The 20,420-nt window shown below is 43.8% G+C and overlaps 1 protein-coding gene across 3 annotated transcripts in view; it reads right to left on the minus strand.

Annotated features, from left to right (window-relative positions):
- The window catches only part of LIFR (LIF receptor subunit alpha), a 367,688-nt gene that overhangs the window by 128,102 nt on the left and 219,166 nt on the right, over positions 1–20,420 (minus strand). The window contains exons 7-10 of one of the 3 annotated variants that reach the window (XM_085002125.1): positions 12,934–13,120; positions 3,443–3,534; positions 1,960–2,088; positions 1,302–1,506 (exon numbers count right to left, since the gene is read on the minus strand). The gene's annotated coding sequence lies outside the window, so the exon portion shown is untranslated. Of the gene's footprint in view, positions 1–1,301; positions 1,507–1,959; positions 2,089–3,442; positions 3,621–12,933; positions 13,121–20,420 lie in introns of all 3 variants that reach the window. The other 2 variants (XM_085002126.1, XM_085002124.1) reach the window with 2 other exon arrangements.

The following is a 20,420-nucleotide window of genomic DNA, read 5'->3' on the forward strand; positions in this document are numbered from 1 at the left end:
GCTATTTAAGTTGAAATCATTAAAAATAAATAGAATTTGAGAATTCAGTTCCTCCATCGCACCAGCCACGTTTCCAGTGCACAACAGCCACATGAAACTTGTGGCTCCTGTATCGGTGACACCAATTGCAGGACACTGTCATCATTGCAAAGAAGTCTTTGGGACACCGCTGACAAAGAAAATGCATTGCGGAAGGGGAGGGAGGGATGGATGGAGAAAGGGACCACAGAGTAATGTTTATGGAGGAAAAGTTGTACTAGATAAGGAGACATAAGGGAGTGGGGATACGCTGAAATGACCCAGGGAAAGGACCTAAGTTAGGTTTGACTGCAGACTCAAGGCATTGGCTAAATTTTAAAAATTGGTGCATCTCTGGGTGAAAAGAACCCGGTGGTTTTCAGCTGGAGATATTCCTTTGTACAAAGAAAAGTTTACCTTCCACAAAACTATGATACAGTAAAAAGAGCAGTGGTTTCCAGGGCCTGGGAAGTTAAGCAAAGGAGGGAGGTTTTGGGGAAGTGAAACATGGGTGGGGGAGGGGCGGTATTTAGTTATTTATTTTTTCTTTTGGCTATTTCTAGGGCCACTCCCGTGGCATATGGAGCTTCCCAGGCTAGGGGGTCTAATCGGAGCTGTACCCACCGGCCTATGCCACAGTCACAGCAATGCAGGATCCGAGCTATGTCTGCAACCTACACCACAACTCATGTCAACGCCAGATCCTCAACCCACTGAGCGAGGCCAGGGATCGAACCTGCAACCTCATGGTTCCTAGTCAGATTCATTAACCACTGAGCCACGACAGGAACTCCCAGGGGGGTTTTAGAGCATAGAAATAATACAAAAATGGTGAGTACGTGGCATTATACTTTTGTCAAAACCTATAGAATGTACAACAGAAAGAGCGAACCCTAGTGTAAAGCATGTTCGTAATAATGGGTCAATATTGGTTCGTCCATTGCAACAAACGTACCATAATGAATGCAGGAAGTTAATAATAGAGGAAACTGGAGGTGGGGTGAGAGGGAGTGGGTAGGAGTATGTGGGAGCCCTCTGTACGTTCTGTTCAGATCTTCTATAAACCTAAAACTACTCTAAGAAATAAAACCTATGAATTAACTCTTTCTCATAAAATATTTTCAAGCACTCATTTTCACAGAAACACTGAGAATGACAATAAGACATATTAATCCAGTCTCAGTCAATCAGCTAATATAATTGTGTGTGTGTACATACGTGTGTATATATGTGTACACATACACACACATATATCATAGTGAAAAGAAAACAAAACAGTGTACCTTCTTCCAGGCGTCCATAGCACGGTGTCAGGCACTCATCTTCGTGAGCAGAGCTCAAGCAGGATTGCAGTCCACACTTGCCCCCTTCCTCAGGAGTCTTTGTGCAGTACACAAACCATACAACTGTATGCAGTGGCTCTAGGGGACTTCATCCATTGCTATTGTGGGGCGCCAAGCAGTGACTGCAGACAAAGGAGGATCCTCTCTGTAGGGTACAAAAGACTGAGTGAGGGAAGAGTCAGTTAAGAATAGATAACAGTAAGTCTCCTTTGTGGCTCAGTGGAAACGAATCCGACTAGGAACCACGAGGTTGCAGGGTCAATCCCTGGCGTTGCTCAGTGGGTTAAGGATCTGGTGTTGCCATGAGCTGTGCAGGTTGCAGACTCGGCTCAGATCTGGCGTTGCTGTGGCTGTGGCTGTGGCCGACAACTGTAGCTCTGATTAGACCCCTAGCCTGGGAACCTTCATATGCCGCAGGTGCGGCCCTAAAAAGACCAAAAAAAAAAAAAAAAAAAAAAAAAGAAAGAAAGAAAGAAAGAAAGAAAAGACAAAAAAAGAACAGATAACAGTAAACCACATACGAAATAATAAGCCCAACATTCAGAAGCAGTAAGAAGACAGGAGCCAAATCATAGCAATACTGTACCTAGAAACCTACATCTGAGACACAGCAGCAGCACTAGGAGCAGCTTCCTCTCTGAGCTGGAATTTGGAGCCGATATTGGGTGGTCTTAGGTGAGAGCAGATTTGCACAGTGAAAAGCCAGGGCATCTGGTGGGAGAGACAGCTGTGGGAGAGAGGGTTAGGATTTGAAGATGATCACCCCAGGAGGCTATATATGCTCGTATAGGCTGGGGGCTGTAGGGAAAAAGGAGAAGAAAAACGCATCCCAACAATGCCTGGAATGCATCAGCTGTGCAAAACACAACTCCTGGGAAAACCAAGCTGAGTCTTGGATTGTGGTTCAAGGAACTAGTAATGGGATACAAAGCTCTCCCTTCCAAGCTAGCAGCATGAGCCCAACCCAGGTTAGGAGTTAGCAAAGGGCTTCAGACGTCAGCAAGAGAGGAACTGATGGGGCCTATCTAACCTTCTAGTATTAGAGTAATCCTGAAAAGAACCACCTGCCACAATAGGTAACCCTAGCAGCCAGCTTCACTGAATGACTGAAAAGGGAAACTGAATTGTGATACCTGCTCCTTCTCAGCCACAAGGGGAGTCTCTTCTGAACAGGACTGGGGCACTGGAAAATTTCTGCTGTGCCTGTGTACACAGGGCAGGGCTTCCCTGAGCTCGGGCCTTGGACTCTGCCTCTAATAAATCACCCTGGGATACTTAACAAGCAGACTTTCCAGGGCCCACCCCGGACCCAGTGAAGCTATATCTGGGATGGGGTCTGGGAAGCTGCATTTTTTTCTTTTTCAATTACAGCTGATTTACAACATTGGGCCAACCTCTGCTGTACGGTCAAGTGACTCAATCATACCTATATATATATACTCTTTTTTTTTTTTTTAATAAATATTGTTTTCCATCATGGCATATCCCTAGAGACTAAATAGAATTCCCCATGCTATATAGTAGACCCTTATTATTTATCAATTCTAAATGTAATAGTTTGCATCTACTAACCCCAAACTCCCTGTCCATCCCATTCCTTCCTCCCTCCCCCTTGGCAACCATGAGTCTGTTTTCCATGTCTGTGAGTCTATTTCCATTCTGTAGATTTTATGGGAATCTGAATTTTAATCAGCTCCCTAAATGATTCTTGGGAACACTGCAGTTTGAGGGTGACAGCTGTGTACCCGTGTGCCTTAATATCGCCTGGAGGGCTTGTTAGCGCATAGATGCTGGCCCCACCTCCAGAGGTGCCAATTCAGGATCTGGGGTGGAGCAAGTTCCTAAGTGATGCTGCTGGATTTCAGCATGACACTTTGAGATCCACTGCATCACAGAGAGAATCTCTCTTCACCTAGTAATTTCTTAAAAGCTAAGAAAGTATAAAATCCATTTATCATTCATCCCCATAATTAAACTAGCTCCTCCCACCCTGTTATTCCCATGACCAGCAACCATGACATCTTTCTCACCTTGTTGGATAACCTGGAGCTTGAAGCTGACCATATGAAAAGGGATCTCACCTGGTTAGCCCTAATCAGGACCTGTCTCTTGTCCTGATTCCAAATGTTTATAGTATCATCAGCTCCATCCTTTTCTCCTGTTTGGCAGTGATCTGTGGAAAACCATTCAGCTTTGGATTACCCTGGGCTTCAACAACTAAACTCAGCCCCACTTCTTTACTCGCTATAAAGAGATACCCTGCAAAAAAAATAAAATAAAATAAAATAATAAAAATAAAAATTGCTTACCACACACACACAAAAAAAAAAAAGTAGAGAGAGAGAGACATGAAAATATTCTGAAATTCAGAAAGTGTTATTTTGGGGAGCCTTCTGGGACAGGATGTCCCCATCATCAGCTAGAGGAAGCCCAGCTTCTGATAAACACTATTTTGCCTTGCACAGATCAAAGAGAGCCATTTATTGAAGGAAAGGATGGAAGTATTTGATGCGGTCCTTCTGCAGACTCCCTGTAAACAGGATAGGCCCTATCAATGAAAGCTTATATGCAGCCAGGCCACCGTCCCCAGGAACAATGGAGCAGCAAGAACAGTGGGTGGCAAGGAAAGGCCCCTGTCCTGACAAGATTGTTCTGCCAAGAGAAGGGCCGTAAACAGGATTAGTTGTAATGAGATTATCAACTCAGGACCTGGAGGTCTGAGCTGGAGAGTTCAGTGTTGCATAAGGAAAAGACACAGAAGCAGCTTGTAGGGTGAGAGGATTACAAAGTAAGGGGCAAGGGCTTCCCTTCCTGGTTCCCTGGTTCCCTCTGGGCCCAGGGAGGTTGTCTCTCCTGGGCTGAAAAATTAGTGTGGTGGCAAATCTTGTTTTGCAGGAGCAGAAGAAACAGCAGCTAAAGGCTTAAAGAACTGGTTCTCAATCGGGGGTGTCAACTGAAAAAAAAGAAAAAAAAAAAAAAAAAAAGCACAATGTGAATGTTGCGAGTTGAGTTTTATTTGGGGCAAAATGTGGACAGTGGCCTGGGAGAGAGCATTTCTGAGAGCTCGGAGCAACTGTTCCGAAGTGATTTTGATGAAGAGGGAAGGTCCATGCAAACAAGCATCAAACACACACGGTTTTTGCAGAAGGTCACTGCTAGTCTCATGAAGGTTACTGCTAATCAGGAGGAGCAGGTGTCGCCATGAAGGATTTTAGTGCTATTCTAGATAGGAGGAAATGCGAGAATTGGGCTCATAAATTGTCTCCTGAAAATATCTAACTCTCTGAAGGCCTGTTCTGTCAGTTTTCCCAAAGCCCAGAGTGCCTCGCTCCTGTTCTCCACCCTGAGCTCCTTTCAGGGGGTGCTGAAGGTCAGTGGCTGCACCAGCTCATGATTTAACCCTTATGGAGGTAGATGGCAAGTGCCAATTTTTAGTTGTCTGGAGACATTTGTGGCTGGCACAACTGGTAGGAGGGTTGCCATTAGCATCTAAGGTCAGGGAAGGTGCTGAATGTCACACAAAGCACAGGACAGCCTCCCCTTCCCACTAAGAGTTACTCAGCCTCTAAATCCAGATAGGACTTCGATAAATGACAAGCTGGATACTACACATGAGAAGGGGGGAGGCAGGAAGTGGGGAAAGAGAGAGGGGCTGGGAAGAGTCCAGAGAGATGCTATCCCTCCCCCGGAGGGGAAAACTGGTTCTCGGGGAACAAAAAAACATCATCATTTATGTATAAAGCACAGATATGTCTAAAGTTCCTCAACACAGGAACAGCATTTCTGTGACATTAAAATTGCATGAGAGGCAGGGGGGAAAATATCTTAAAAGGTTCCTTAGGGAGATAAGAATGAAAAAAAGCTCCAGAGATACTGGTCTAGATTAGAATCCAGACTGACAGCTTTCTCCAGCGGCATCCAGGCATCACATGATGGGGTCTTTCTAAGAGACCCATTGGTGGCGGTGGCTCCAGGACTTAAGATGTTTTTTATTGCCTTCCGGATAAAATAGAAGGCACACTTTCATACTGGCCCCTATCGAACCGCACTCAGCGCTCTTGTCTCAGCCACCCTGAATCCCTCCTTTGCTCTCTTACCTCATGGCCCTTCTCTCTCCTTCCCCCAACACCACTCAGTGTCCAACTTCATCTCCTCCGCAGAGGACAAAGGATGGACATCAGCACTCACTTCCTCCCCTCAACCCCGGGCTGCCTGCGCTTCTTCTGCGCTTCCCCAGAAAAGAAGAGTTTGCACCTCCTGCAGTATTGTTTTCACTTTACTGTAATGATTCACTGCCTTGTGGGCAGGCATCTACACCCAGCACAATGGCCCATAAAGGACCCTCAATACCTCTTCATTCAAACGTGAGAGAATTTGCACTCGCTGTCCCAGGTCATTCTCTCAACCCCCTGTGCGGTAACAACGATTATCCGCCTACTACAGAGAGGTGCTGGGATTTCCCGGGTGAGAACTGGGCGTGCCCTTCCAGGCCCCTTTCGGGGGTCCTAACCCTCACTCGGATCTTGGCTAAGAAAAAGCGAATGAGTAGGCTTCCCCTGGAGCTGTGCTTCCAGGGAAAGAGCATCATTTAGAAATGGGTCACAGATAAACAGAGAGCAAGGACAGAAAGTGAGTCAGGAACATGGGTTTTATAAATGCAAAGCCTATGCAGTCTCCTTTCTGGAGAGTACCCCAGGGGCCATGCCGAGGTCTCCATTTGAAAATCATTGCCTTAACGTCCTAGCGCTAAGATAAGTGTTTTTGGTAGAGTGGCCCCACATTTGACTGTGTGGTCTGGCACCAGTACTCACGGGTCACCAGCCCAAGTACAGAATCCACAGGTTGGAGTAGGAACGGTGGAGATGGAAGACCTCAGCGGGCAGAAAGTAGTGCCCATCTGGAGATTAGAGGGCAGATCGGGAGCTAAGGGAAGGCTCCGTGCTGTCGATAGTACAGACAGGGCTGTGTCCCAGGCAATCCTTGAAGCTGAGGGAGCAGGTGCAGTCATAGAGGGACAAAAATGTAGAGAAGAAGAGTGCAGAGGCGGGGGCGGGGGTGGAGATGTCAAACAGTTCCTGATGTCTTGTATTTTCAGTTCATTTTTCTTGTGCATCTTATCCTCTCATTTGGATCACAGACTCCTTGATGTTACAAGAAGCTTTGAACATTGTCTTAGTGCCTTGGACCAAGTAGATGCTTAAGAATTCAATGAATGAAGGAGTCAAAACTGTGTTCTCCATGATTAGACTTCTGGAAGGAGCTTCCTTTTGGCTTCCCCCTTCTTTACTTTCCACCCTCAGATGACTGGCATGTCTTTTTAGTGAGTTGTCTGTGACGTCTGTGTTGCCAAATCCAGTCACTGTCACCAAACTCAGGTTCGGCTGCACACGGCTCAAAAGCCAGTAATGTGAGAGGCCAGTGTCAACGGCATGGAAAGGTGCTTTACAGAAAAGCCAGCCATCTGGGGAGAAGGTGGACTCAGGCCTTGAGACCAAGCCTGAAGACCAGCCAGGACAGGGAAGAAAGGGGAAGAGTCTCAGTGAATCATCAAGGCAGGAGGTTGGTTCTGCGTCACTGTCCACTGCACGCACGCTAGCCAACTCTGTCTTCAGATGTTATCTCGCCTGCATGATCTGCCTGCAGGATTGCTAAGGGGGCTGCTGGGGATAGAGAGCTAGTCACTTTTTAACAGCTTCATTCTTACTTCTTTCTATCTAGGAAAAGAATCAACAGGTTAGGCAAGATATGGTGTACATTCAGGAGAGCCCACGTTCGGAGTTAGGTTAAATTGCCTGGTCATCTCATTCCTATAATTAGCTTCTTTTAAGGTTAGAAATGATCGAAGAGGAAAGAGGCAAAGGAGCTGCTTTCATCACCTTCTGAAAACCTTGCAGCATTCTGCACCACAACCACCCACCCCTCCTTCATTTACCTGTCCCTCCCGTGGTTTCCATATCACTACGCTCTCTTGGTTCTTTTTCAGTCCTCTTGAATATTACTGTACAGCCTCCCAGGCTGGCCCTGTTTCTCTCTTAGTCCCTTGGAAGCAGAGGCTTCCTCAAATTTCTTTTTGCCCTTCTCCAAACTCTACTTAGACAATGGCATTCATGGTCTCAGCAATGGCTTCTATGAAGACTTTTTCTTTCTCTTTTTAGGGTTGCACTTGTGCACATGGAAGATTCAAGCTAGGGGTCAAGTCAGGGCTGCAGCTGCAGGCCTACACCATAGCCACAGCATCACGGGATCTGAGACACATCTGCAACCTACACCACAGCTCACACCAACGCCGGATCCTCAACCCACTGAGCGAAGCCAGGGATCAAACATACATCCTCATGGATGCTAGTTGGGTTTGTTACCACTGAGCCACAATGGGACCTCTGAAAGAGGACTTCTGAATCTAAGACTCAATCTCCTGATCGCTTTGGACCTAGTCCTCCGGAATTGTGGGAAGGAGCAGAGGGAGGCTCCTTTCACAAAGCACCCAGCAGGCCCGGGCTGATATCAGACGCCAACAATGGTCTGATAGAATAAACAAGGACAGAGGCAGAGTGGGGAACACAGCAAGAAGGTTGATCTGAGAAAGTCTGTCAGTCAGGACATAAACTGGAAGGACTGTAGTAAAGAGATGGGACGAGGAAGAGACGCCAGGTATGGGTGGATCTGGTGTCAGCTCAAGATTTCTCTCATGGACCTCGAGTTCTGACCATGGTTACGTGGGTTAGTGCCCTCCTTAGAGGATCAGCAACGGCGCTTGGATACTCATTTCCAGATGTTTCAAGGAGGTTTTGCCACATCACTGCACTGGGACCTCCTTCCTCCATCATGCTTACTTGGCCTTTGTTCTCCAGGGTTCTGCACTTGCCTCACCTCACTTCATTTCCTACTTCACTTTGCTGGGTGATCTCATCCACTCCCATGGCTTGAGATACTCTTTTTAGGTTGACAACTCCCCAGTATATATCTCCAGCATAAAATCCAGACTGATGAGTTTACCTATAGATTCCATAAAAACCTAAAAAATCAACAGGCCTGAACTGGGGCCCCTGTCTTCAAACACTGACTTTGTTCCTTTCCCTGTGCTCTCTCTCCTGATAATGATACAACCAGCCGCCCAGTTATTCAAACCAGAAACCACAGAGTCATCTTTGGCTTATCTACCTTCCCCCGCCCCTTAGCCAATTCTGCCTCTTACTCATTGTTTATTTTTTACCCTTGGCCTTCTGCACTGCCAATGTCTTGGTTATCCCCCATCATCTCTCACCTGGATAGTCCAGCAGTTTCCAGACCAGTCATTTGTGTCTAGTTTTACCACCTCCCAGTGTGTTCTCCACACCACTGGATACTTTTCAAAGAGGAAAGCTGATGATCTTTCTTCAGGATTCAATACCTTCTCACTGCTCATCGCCAGAGAAAATGTCAACACAATGCCTGGCGCACGAGCTCCTTCCTGATTTACCCTCTTTCTTCCAGGTTTATGCACAGCCATTTTCCAAGGAGACCCTCATGCTTCATCTACTTCCAGGGCAATCTCCTAAATAGCCCCGCCGGGTCCCAAGTCCGTACCTTTGCGCATGCGCGCCCCCCAGCCGGCCCGCCTTTTTCTTGATTCTGGCGGATGCCAACGAGCCCTTGATTACTCCGCTCTTGTATCAGCCTCTCTTCGAAGCCTCCTCTGACCTCTTCTTGTTTCGCTGCACCCTTCTATCACCACATCCCTGTACAGCGAGCTGAGCGTAATTTCTTGTGGCGGCTTCCGCACTACTAATCTGAGCTCTGGAGGCCGAGGTCCTGTCTCACGATCCCTCTCTCCTCCACAGCTGGCACAGCGTTTCTAAAACTGTGTTCTTTAGAATTATAGTCCCATGAGTTATTAAAAGGTATTTCTCACAGGAGAGTCAGGGGTCAACTATGTGTGGGGAAAGCTGCATATTGACAGTATACACATGAGCTCAGGGAACTCTTTCAGCAGAAAGATGGCTGAGCCGCTTTAACTCAGTCCCTGCAAATGCCAGGGCAGGGGGAGACCCTTAAGCAGATCCTATAACACCTGCGTAAAGGACAAAGGTGGAGGTGTGGCCTGGGTGACCCCGGGGCGGGGGGCGGGGGGTGGAGAGGAGGGGCCCGTCCAGGCTTGAGCAGCTTTGGAGCACATGTGAAGGAAATGGCCTCCATCTCTCCCAACAGGGTAGTCCCCAGTTTAACCCCCAAGATGGACACTCTCTGGTATCCTAACACTTCCAGAGACTGAACTTCAGGATTGGATGTGAGTAGCATGAGGGTTTAGTTATGCAAAGAAAGTCAAGTCTTCCTGGAGGTTCTCCTCTCACTTCCATGCTGTGATCAGACTCAGCTTGGGCAGAATCTCATCCCTAAACTCAACTCACTTCACACCTTCCAGGTATTGCTCTACTGTTGTTTCTATTTTCCCATGTATGTTGTAATGGTCTTTAATCACAATACTTTAGGCTTCCTGAAGGCAGGTGCTGGTCATTTACATGTTTCTCCCATAGACTCTGAAAGTCCCAAGCACAAAGTAGGTCCTTAAGGCATGTTTATTAAATGCAGTAAACACAAGCATATTTCATATTTGAAGCAGCAGAGATGCAAACATGATAGCACAATCCCTGAGCTCAGGTACTTAGAGGCCCTGGGCAGCATTTCAGCAACTGTTGAGGCTCAGGGGAACAGATCCTCTTTGTACTACTTCTGTCCAGAAGAAAGTGAATTCCTTTTTTTTGGGGGGGGGGAATTGGGTTATTTGTTTTTCGATATTGAGCTGCAGAAGGTGTTTGTATGTTTTGGAGATTAATCCCTTGTCAGTTGCTTCACTTGCAAATGTTTTTGCCCATTCTGTGGGGTTTTTTTTGTTGTTGTTGTTGTTCATGGTTTCCTTTACTGTGCAAAAACTTTTAAATTTAATTAGGTCCCATTTGTTTATTTTTAGGAGGCAGATTTGAGAAGATATTGCTGCGGTTTATGTCAGCGAGCATCAGTATCAAAAAAACAACGCAACTGAAAAATGGGCAGAAGATCCAAATAGATATTTCTGCAAAGAAGACATACAGATAGCCAAAAAAATATGAAAAGATGCTCAACATTGATAATCATTAGAGAAATACAAATCAAAACTACAATGAGGTACCACTTTACACCAGCCATAATGGTCATCATCAAAAAATCTATAAGTAACAAATGCTGGAGAGGGTGTGAAGAAAAGAGAACCCTGTTGCACTGATGGAGGGAATGTAAATTGGTACGACCACTGTGGAACAGTATGGAGGTTCTTCCAAAAACTAAAAATAGAACTATCATATGATTCAGCAATCCCACTCCTAAGCATCTAACCAGAGAAAACCATGATTTGAAAATAAACACGCACCCCAACGTTCATTGCAGCACTATTTACAATAGCCAAGACACAGAAGCAACTTAAATGTCTATCCATAAAGGAGTGGATAAAGAAGATGTGAGATATTTATATCAGCCATAAAAAAGAATGAAATAATGCCATTTGCAGCAACATGGCTGGACATAGAGATTATCATACTAAGTGAAGTAAGTCAGACATGAAAGACAAATATTATATGATACCACCTATAGGTAGAATCTAAAAAAAAAAAAAAAAAAAAAAGGGTACAAATGAACTTATTTGTAGAACAGAAACAGACTCACAGGCTTTGAAAACTAATTTATGGTCACCAAAGGGGACAGGTTGGGGGGTAAGGAGGAACAAAGGTTTGGGATTGGCATATGCACACTGAGGTATACAGAATGACTGGCCATTGGGGACCTGCTGTACAGCACAGGGAACTCTACCCCATATTCTGTGATAATCTATGTGGGAAATGAATCTGAAAGAGAATGGATGTGTGTACATGTGTGACTGAATCACTTTGTTGTTCAGCAAACATTATCACAACATTCTAAATCAACTAAACTTCAATACTTTCAAAAATGGAAAAAAAAAAAAAAAGAAAGAAAGTGAATTCACTAGTTCCTATTTAACTTCCAGACCCATGGATGGGAGGAAGGGGCAGAGTAGCATCTATGACATGGATATCCAGAACCTTCTCCCAAAGAAGGCCAGTCATTTTAAAGACATTGGGCTGTACTTCCAGTTTTGCACAAAGGCAACACCACATAGGGGTTTAGGACAAGGGCTGTGCTCAGTGCATGGACGGCAGTCCTGGCTTCACCACTTGCTGCTCTGTGACTTGAGATAAATTTCTTGACCTCTCTGTGAGTTTTCTCATCTGTAAAATGAAGCTGAAAATACTAGTAGCTACCTCCTAGGATTATTTTGAGAACTAAATGAATTACAATTTATATGGAATTTAGAAGAATGCTTGGCTCGTAGCAAATGCTATTTAAGTGCTGTAAAATCAATCAATCAATATTAGTTTCTATGTTGGGGTAGAATCAGGATGAGACAAATAATGGCCAGATAGTGTAATTTATCTGTAGTTCCAACACCTACTACTTAAAAATAATAATAAAAGCTTGTACTTCCACTGTCTGATTCCATCCCCCAAAGTGCCTAGGACACGCATATTATTTTGATGTTTTACAGAGAGAACAGGCTCAGAGATTACCATGCTCAGTGCTGCACAGCTCCACATTAGGTGATGGAGCCAAGCCTCAAATTCATGTCCATTCCACTCCCAAGCCCAATCCTTTCTCATCAGGTGATAACTTTCTCTCATGGGGGATGTTGGGGTTAGAGTCAGCCCATTACCTCCTATGACTGACTAGTCAAGAGGTTTATAAACCTCTTTAATTGCACAATTCATGCCATAGCCCTGTGTTTGGAGCTAATTAGTACTTCTATTAGAAAAGTTAAACTTGTATAGGACACACTTTTTCACACCCTACATTAAAAATCAAGCCTCTTTCCTCCTTCATGCTCTCCATTCCCACCAGTTCCATCCCTGAAAGCCTCAGATAACATTTCAAAAACGGTCTATGCGTTTGTAAATACCTTCTTTATGATATAGAAATATGAGTTCATACACTGGTGTCTTCCTATTCGCAGACCCTCATCCCAGAGTGAGTGAAGCAGGGGACTGGCTCACTGCAGTTGACTCCTGACTCATCTTGACCATCAAATGTGGGAGTTAAAGGCTCTGGAGATGAATTTACTTCTCTCTCTCCATTTGATAGACAAGAAAAGCAATGCCCAGAGAAGGTGAGCAATTTTCCCTGAGTCCCACAGCAAGCCAGGGGTAGAATCAAGATTGTCAGAAGACAAAGTCAGGTGCATGGGGTTATATACAGTAGTATAGATAACAAGTGTCACAAACTCAGAGGCGAATTGACTTAGAGGCGATCATGATGATACTAACAATATTTTTCTACCTGCCAATCAGAATATGAGACTGTGCATCAAGCCTGCCTCTGTTGTTTCTAGAGAGATTATTTCTATCAGAAATAACCTATGCATTTATAAAAATATTTTTAAAAAAATAAACAGATGAGATCATACTTTCATGGCATGGTTCAGGCTTCATTGCTTTTCTCCCCAATGTACAGATGAGGAAAAGGAGGCACAAGGAATGACTCATCAGCTCACCACAAGAATCTCCTGGATGCCTGCCTGGGCTTCTGTCAGATGCACTTGGTTGAGTTTCTATTCAGTATTACCACTGAGGTCTTATTGTTAAGAACATGTTCTTTGGGTTTCCTGCTTATCTTTATGCTGAAGAAAATGTGTGTGTTCTTTTCTTCTGTTTGCTTTTTCAACCTTCAGCTTCCATGACCTTAAAAAAAAAAAAAAAAAAAAAAAGGAAGCACAAGCTGAGCTGGTCTAAAAGCAGCCTGTTTGCAATGTGATACGAGACCTGGACCTCGAGCGGCTAAACCCTGGTGTAGGGTTCTCTAAACACATTTCAACAATTTTTCCAAGTGGCAATTGGTTTATTTCCATTGAAACGTTTGAAGGTGATGAATTAACAGTGCATTTCCTACTCCACTGGAAGAGCCCTGGGAAAATGGTAGTTATGTATATCAGAAGGGCAAACAGAAAGCTAATGGAAGTTTTTTCTTGTTATACTTTGAAGCATAGGCACCTTTTAACATTCCTTGTTAAATTCCTTTTTTTGCCAAACACATTTTCAAGGCTAATGCAACATTCTCATAGTTCGTAGTTTCTATTAATATTGATATTTGAGGAACCAGATAACTTCTAACCCTCTGACATCACCTTCTACTTTAAAATATATGATTCTCTATGAAATAAAGTCGCTTGCTTTCTAAACCTGGGAAGTCTGGTGAACTTGTGAATCAGCTCTGGAAATTGTTTCTGAGTTGTTTTTTGTTTGCCCCAAAGAGTTTACCATGGAGTTTCTGTTGTGGCTCAGCAGTAACGACCCCACTAGTATATCCATGAAGACTTGGTTTGATCCCTGGCCTGGCTCAGTGGGTTAAGGATCCTGAGTTCCTGTGGCTGGGGTGTAGGTCAGCAGCTATAGTTTCGATTTGACTTCTAGCCTGGGAATGTCCATATGCTGCAGGTGCAGGCCTAAAAAGACACCCCCCCCAAATAGTTTACTGTACATATGTTAAAAAATATATAATCATCTCTATATATTTATACATATATATATACATATATGCGTGTCTGTCTATCTATTTTATCAATTGTTTTGCCAAAAGCCATAATTCCCTCTGTCAGTGTAATGAGTGATCTTTCTGTATGAGAATAGAATAAAAAAGCACAAATAAAATGATGGTCCCTTCCAAGCCTAAATGGTAGAATCACGTGATTTAAATTGTGGATTTAATCTCATAGGCTTTGGAAATTGTTGCCTCTCATCTTTTCTGATGTCCTTCTCTTTTATCTAAGGAGGGAGAGTGAGGTGGGTAAATATGACTAAATTTATTAGAGTGGAAGGAAATGTGGTGTCCTTTTTAAGGTCCAACTTTCATACTTATGACTAATGAGCCATTCATTGGAGTGTTAACTAAATCTTGAGGAGATTTCAAAGCAAAGTCTGCTCTTCTTCCCATTCCATTAACTTACCATCCAGGAGTCCCATCTTATCAAGGACAGCTCCTTCTCCTGGGCTGTCCTCAACAGTCCAATCCAAATATGACTTTTTAGTCCTTCAAAAGTGGCACTCAAGTCCCTCCCCCAGCCTTCCTACACGTCTCTCATGTTTTAATCCATTTGCCCCAAAGTTCAACCAACATCTTCCCTCTTCTTGAGGAGTCTATAACTACTCGCACCTTCTAGCTGCCTGGTATTGCTGTCTTCATCTAGAGCCTTAGCATGACCAGCTGAGGTCTCTCCCACCACCCTCTGCGGACTCATAGTCACAACACCAAGACCACCTGAAGGGTCCTTCTTGCTGCCTTAGCCCAAATCCCCATATCCATCAATGTCCTCACCAACACAAGCCATTCTTGCCTTCCTTTGCCAATACTTACAAAACCTCTCTTATTCCTTCGCCAATACTTACATGCCCTCTCACTCACCACCAAAGCTCCATCAGTGCTTCTGCTGCTGTATCTCTGAAATATGTCAACTGGGGTGACTTTACATGCCTCCCCCACCAGGGGTCATTTGACAATGTTTGGAGACATTTTTTGATTGGGGAGGGGAGTACTATTGGCATTTAGTGGGTAAAAGGGATGCTTCTAAACATCCTTACAATGCAAAAGGCAGCCCCCCACAACAAAGAAGTGTCCAACCCCAAATGTCAATAGAGACATTGAGCAGAGAAAAATCCTGCTCTCGGAGATAGTGGAGCCCTTGAATCTCTTTTTGTACCTTCGACAAAAAAACAAAAAACAAAAAACCAAAAATCAAAGCTATCCTCCAGGGCACACACCTGGGGCCCTCTGCTCTCTTCCCATTCCTCAGCTCAGGATTGGAGAAAACAATCTTGAGATCTTGTAGAAGCAGCCTTTCCATTCCTCACATGGGTTCTTCTCCCTCCTGAGCAGGAATTGGGAAAGAGAGGCTCCATCTGGGCAGAACACATTCAGACCAATGGTTTTCAAACTGGGCTGCACAACACGTTCATGACATTTCAAACATTTTAAATATTCAGAATGTGTATACTCAGAATTCAAGTTGAATTGATCTGGGATGGGGTCTGGGTGATTTTTGTTTATAACTCCCCAGATAATACCGATGTGCAGCCAGAGTGAATAAACCCCTGGGCTGACAGCCTGGTCATTGCAAGAAGAGCAGACCTTCCCAAAGAGCTATGGGAAAATACTCTTCCGGGGCCCTTCAGCACTAAAGAACATCCAGCCTTCCAGTAGGAGGGAGGTCTTTCAACATCCCAGTCAGCTTTGGTCATTTGGGCAAATACAGATTATCTGAAGGTCTTTGATCAAAATCTTTCTCTATCTCAAACTGGGGTTTACTCTAATTTTTACCAAAATCAGAAAAAGAGGCTAAATCACAGGTTAAAAGCTATCTTTGTAATTAAGCACTTTCTGTTAGCTCTATTTGTCTTGGGGGGAAAATGCCTTTTTCCTCTTGCAGAAAGATAAAATAATCCTAAATTAAAGCTTTGAGATGAATTATGGCTTATGAAAAATAATGGGATAGTATCATAAATCACAAACATTGTCTCTTTGAAATATGACCAAGTCTAATTCTGTACATTTCCTCCCTGTTTCAAAACAATGGAGTCTTTACAAGGAAAATTAATCTAACATTAACCTTGGAATCATTACCATGCTTTCACTGATGAAACTGATAAAATAAAAATACTTCTCAATGCTCAAGAATCTCATGATATAACCTGTAACTTAAGTAGATCATATCTAATTTCGGTGTTTTTTCTTCTTCTGCAGCTACACACTCAGCATTCTAGAGCAGGATAAACACTGGACCCCAAGTTGAGAAGCCTGAAGTCCAGTTGAGGCCACTGGTATCATTTTAGCAAGTCACTTTCTCTAGACTGTTACCTTGTCAGTAAAGTGATGGTGTCACCAGGTGATATATAAAAATCCTTTTTAAGTTTAGAAATTAGCAAGAGGGCAGAACAATAGTTTGACAACTTTAAATTACAGTGAAGGAGTTTCCTGGTGGCTCAGTGGGTTAAGGATCCAGTGTTGTCACTGCTGTGGCTCTGGTTACTGCTATGGTGTGGGTTTGATCCCTGACCCAGGAACTTCCTCATGCTGCAGGCACAGCCAAAAAAAAAAAAAAAAAAAAAAAAAAAAAAAAAAAAAAAAGTTCAGGAGTTTTCTTCATGGTTCAGCAGTTAAGGAAACGACTGGGATCCATGAGGATGCCGATTTGATTCCTGGCCGCAATCAGTGGGTTAAGGATCCAGCATTGCTGTAGGCGGTGGTGTAGGTCACATATACAACTAGAATCCTGAGTTTCTGTGGCTGTGGGTCCAATTAGACCCCTAGGCTGGGAACCTCCATATGCCATGAGTTTGGCCCTAATAGGAAAAAAAAAAAAAAAAAAGTTAAAAAAAATTTACAATGAAGTGTCTGGTTTTCTGTCTTGGCATGTAGTGTGGAAACATGGTATGCATCAATCAACAAACACTGACCAAGCATTCTCCCTACAAAAAAAAAAAAAAAAAAAAAAAAAAAAAAAAAAAAAAGGCATTGCTATGGAGAATTCAAAGAAATAACAGGTCTATCTCCAAGATTTTACTCTAAATAAGACTATAATTTGGTTGGAGAGAATATAAAAACATTTAGAAATGCCAGTTGGTATTTTACTCAATCAGTGAACATTTATTAGAAACCTATTGTACGAGTTAGATCCTAACCTAATATATATCACAGACAACAGTGGTGATATGTTTTGGGAGTGGTGGAAACTCTTCTTCCTTTATTATAAACTGCAATAGGACTCCATTAACACTTTGGGGTTAGCTACCGTCTCAAGTATCTTTCAAGTACCTAGCTTAGACTGTGGAAATATCTGTTTCTTCTATTCCCAAATAATTCTTTTTCATTCTTTTCTTTTCTTTCTCTCTTTCTGTCTGTCTTTATTTCCTTCCTTCCTTCCTTCTTTCTTTCTTTCTTTCTTTCTTTCTTTCTTTCTTTCTTTCTTTCTTTCTTTCTTTCTTCCTTTCTTCCTTTCTTTCTTTCTTTCTTTCCTTCTTTTTTTGCTTTTTAGGGCTACACTGGAAGCATAGGGAGGTCCCCAGGCTATGGGTCCAATTGGAGCTGCAGCTGCAAGCCTACACCACAGCCACAGCCACATGGGATCCAAGCCACATCTGCAACCTACACCACAGCTCATGGCAATGCCAGATCCCTGACCCACTGAGCGAGGCCAAGGATTGAACCCACGTCCTCATGGATCCTGGTCAGATTCATTTCTGCTGCGCCACTACAGGAACTCCCTATTCCCAAGTGATTCTAAAAATGTTCTCCCTATCATCTGCTCCTCCAGCTGAGATGATTACCTTTCCTGTGTTTCACTGAATGTTTCTAAGTTGAGAGCTGGTGGCCATCAATAATTTGGCAGCTAATTTAATTAAATATGCATTAATTGAATACTTCGTGGGATATGTACATCTCAAGCAGTGTGTTAAATGCCAGTGATACAGAGAGTACTATTATTTATAATTGGCCTATGCAGTTCATAGTCAAGCAGGGAAAATACATAGAATAATTAAATCTCAGTACACTGTGATACATGTACAATAAGGTCTGTCCAATGTTCAGAGGTTGCTCAGTGGTTCATTCATTTCATGAATATGTTCTTAGTGCCTATTTCCTCCAGTGGCTATCTATGACATATAACATACATGTGGGGAAAAAAAAAGACATGGTCCTGAACCTTATGGCGCTTGTAGCTTAACAGAAGAATAGACAATAAGCAAGGCAAAGAACAAACAACAAGAATAGTATGTAACTACCAAAAATAAAGGAAACAAACAGGGTGCAGTGAAAACAGAAGGGGTGGGCCTGCACTCTTGAAATGGTCCCAGGAAACTTTTTTCAGACCTCTCAGCTGAGGTCCAAAGAACAGAGGAGCCCATCATGCCCAGAGCAGAGGTGAGATCTTTCCAGACCAGGGGGCACAGCCCATGGGCTAAGGCTCAGAGACAAGGATGGGAATGGTGTGTGGGGCCTGAATCAGGCTTGTGGTTAGAGAGGAGAGTGATGGAGATGAGGCTGGAGAAAGGCCACACAGGGCTTCATGGACCACAGCATAGAACTTTATGTAAAGCCCCAAGGAGAAGCCATTAAAGGACATTCAGTCAAGGATGGTGAAGATCCATTTAGGTTTTAGCAAATAACTCTGTGTGCTAAACAGAGACTATATTGAAGTAGGACATTTGTTGTTCTCAGGAAGCCAAATGAGAAACTGAGGTGACTTGGACTGGGCTGGTGACAGTGGGAATGCAAAAACATAACAAAAAACCTGGATTTGAGGTTTATTTCAGAGAAAAAAAGAAATAGGACTGTGATGGGGGGAGATCTAGGGAAAGAGAAGACCCTCGTGAAGGTGTCAAGGGGGCCACTATGCACACATTCCTGGAGCTCGGGGAAGGGCTTGGGGCTGGGGACAAAAATGAACAAGCCTCTGTCAATGGCATGGTGTCAAAGGATAGGAACAAATTAGGTCAGTCACAGAATTAGACAGAGAGGGAGCCCTGTCCTGAGTAATTCCAACATGCACAGGAGCTAAACAATGTGCTGTACTCAAGTTCCCTTAAACCGTGTCTATCACCGTCTGCAGGAAGCAACAGGGCGGGAATGAACCAGTTAGGGTACAGCATGGATGGTTTTCTGCTTTCATAAGCAGGAGTCAAAAAGAAAAAGCTCTGTGATACATAGGAGAGCAAGTGGGGCAGACTTCCTGGGAAGCTAAGGAAGCAGCAGCTTCCAGCTCTGTACTAGCACTAGCCTACCCCTTACAAGGCCCTGGATATAATTTTGTATTTATAATTCGGTGCCTTTTTTTTTTTTTTTTTTTTTTCCTGAGAGGTTTCCCAAAGTACATAAGCTCGGGCTTCATGAACTCTAGCTCTCCTTCTGATGGGGAAAATTAAGAAACAGAACATAGGAGTTCCCGTCGTGGCGCAGTGGTTAACGAATCCGACTAGGAACCATGAGGTTGCGGGTTCGGTCCCTGCCCTTGCTCAGTGGGTTAATGATCCGGTGTCGCCGTGAGCTGTGGTGTAGGTTGCAGACGTGGCTCGGATCCTGTGTTGCTCTGGCTCTGGTGTAGGCCGGTGGCTACAGCTCCGATTCAACCCCTAGCCTGGGAACCTCCATATGCCGAGGGAGCGGCCCAAGAAATAGCAACAACAACAACAACAAAAGACAAAAAGACAAAAAAAAAAAAAAAAAAAAAAAAGAAAGAAAAAAGAAACAGAACATAAAATCAAAACCCCCAATGACCTGACAGTTTGGCTCCTGATGCGGACTTTTGATATTCCTTCTGTGCTGAGTCAGCTACACGTTGTGGGCAAACAGATTCTTTAAGAAAAGCTTTATTGTTCAAAGCCACCTCCTGACATATTCACCTGCACCTCACCCAGAAGCATGGTGACAATATTGTACAAAAGAAAGGGAAAGCCTGGGTCAAGGCTGGGAAAACAGAGTTCAGTCCTGGACAGCATGGTGGCTGCCAGAACAGCCTGTGGGCAACCTACAGAACTGACCGCCCCTGTCAACCTTGAGGTGTGCAAACCCAAAATGTTTGAAAAAGAGAAGGAAGAAGAAAAAAGGATAGCCAGAGTGGCTACTTAATTTGCGGGGCCCAGTGCAAAATGGGAAGGTAGGTGGGCTTCTTGTTCAGAAAGAACAGTAAGAATGACCAGATAATGACAGCAGAGTATAAGGCCAAGAGCAGGGGCTCTGTTTGGCTCTACAGATCACATGCCCATGAAGCTGATCAGTCCTGGGAAGAGGAGAAAACTTAGGCGTCTCGGATTTATTGAGCATGTACTATATTCCAGACACAGGTAGACATTCATAATTCATTTAATCCTTATAACAACTCCAGGAGAGAAATGCTGCTGACATTCCCTAAGTGAGAAAAAGTCTCAAAAATTTATCTTATTTGCACAAACACACACAGGTAGTATGTTTGTGCATGCTGAAGGGGAGGAGGAA

Source organism: Sus scrofa, chromosome 16 (genome assembly GCF_054392235.1).
Source record: "Sus scrofa isolate SSC_HxYL_T2T_F1_AM1 chromosome 16, Sscrofa_HxYL_maternal_Yorkshire_Landrace_v2.0, whole genome shotgun sequence".
Lineage (NCBI taxonomy): Eukaryota > Metazoa > Chordata > Mammalia > Artiodactyla > Suidae > Sus > Sus scrofa.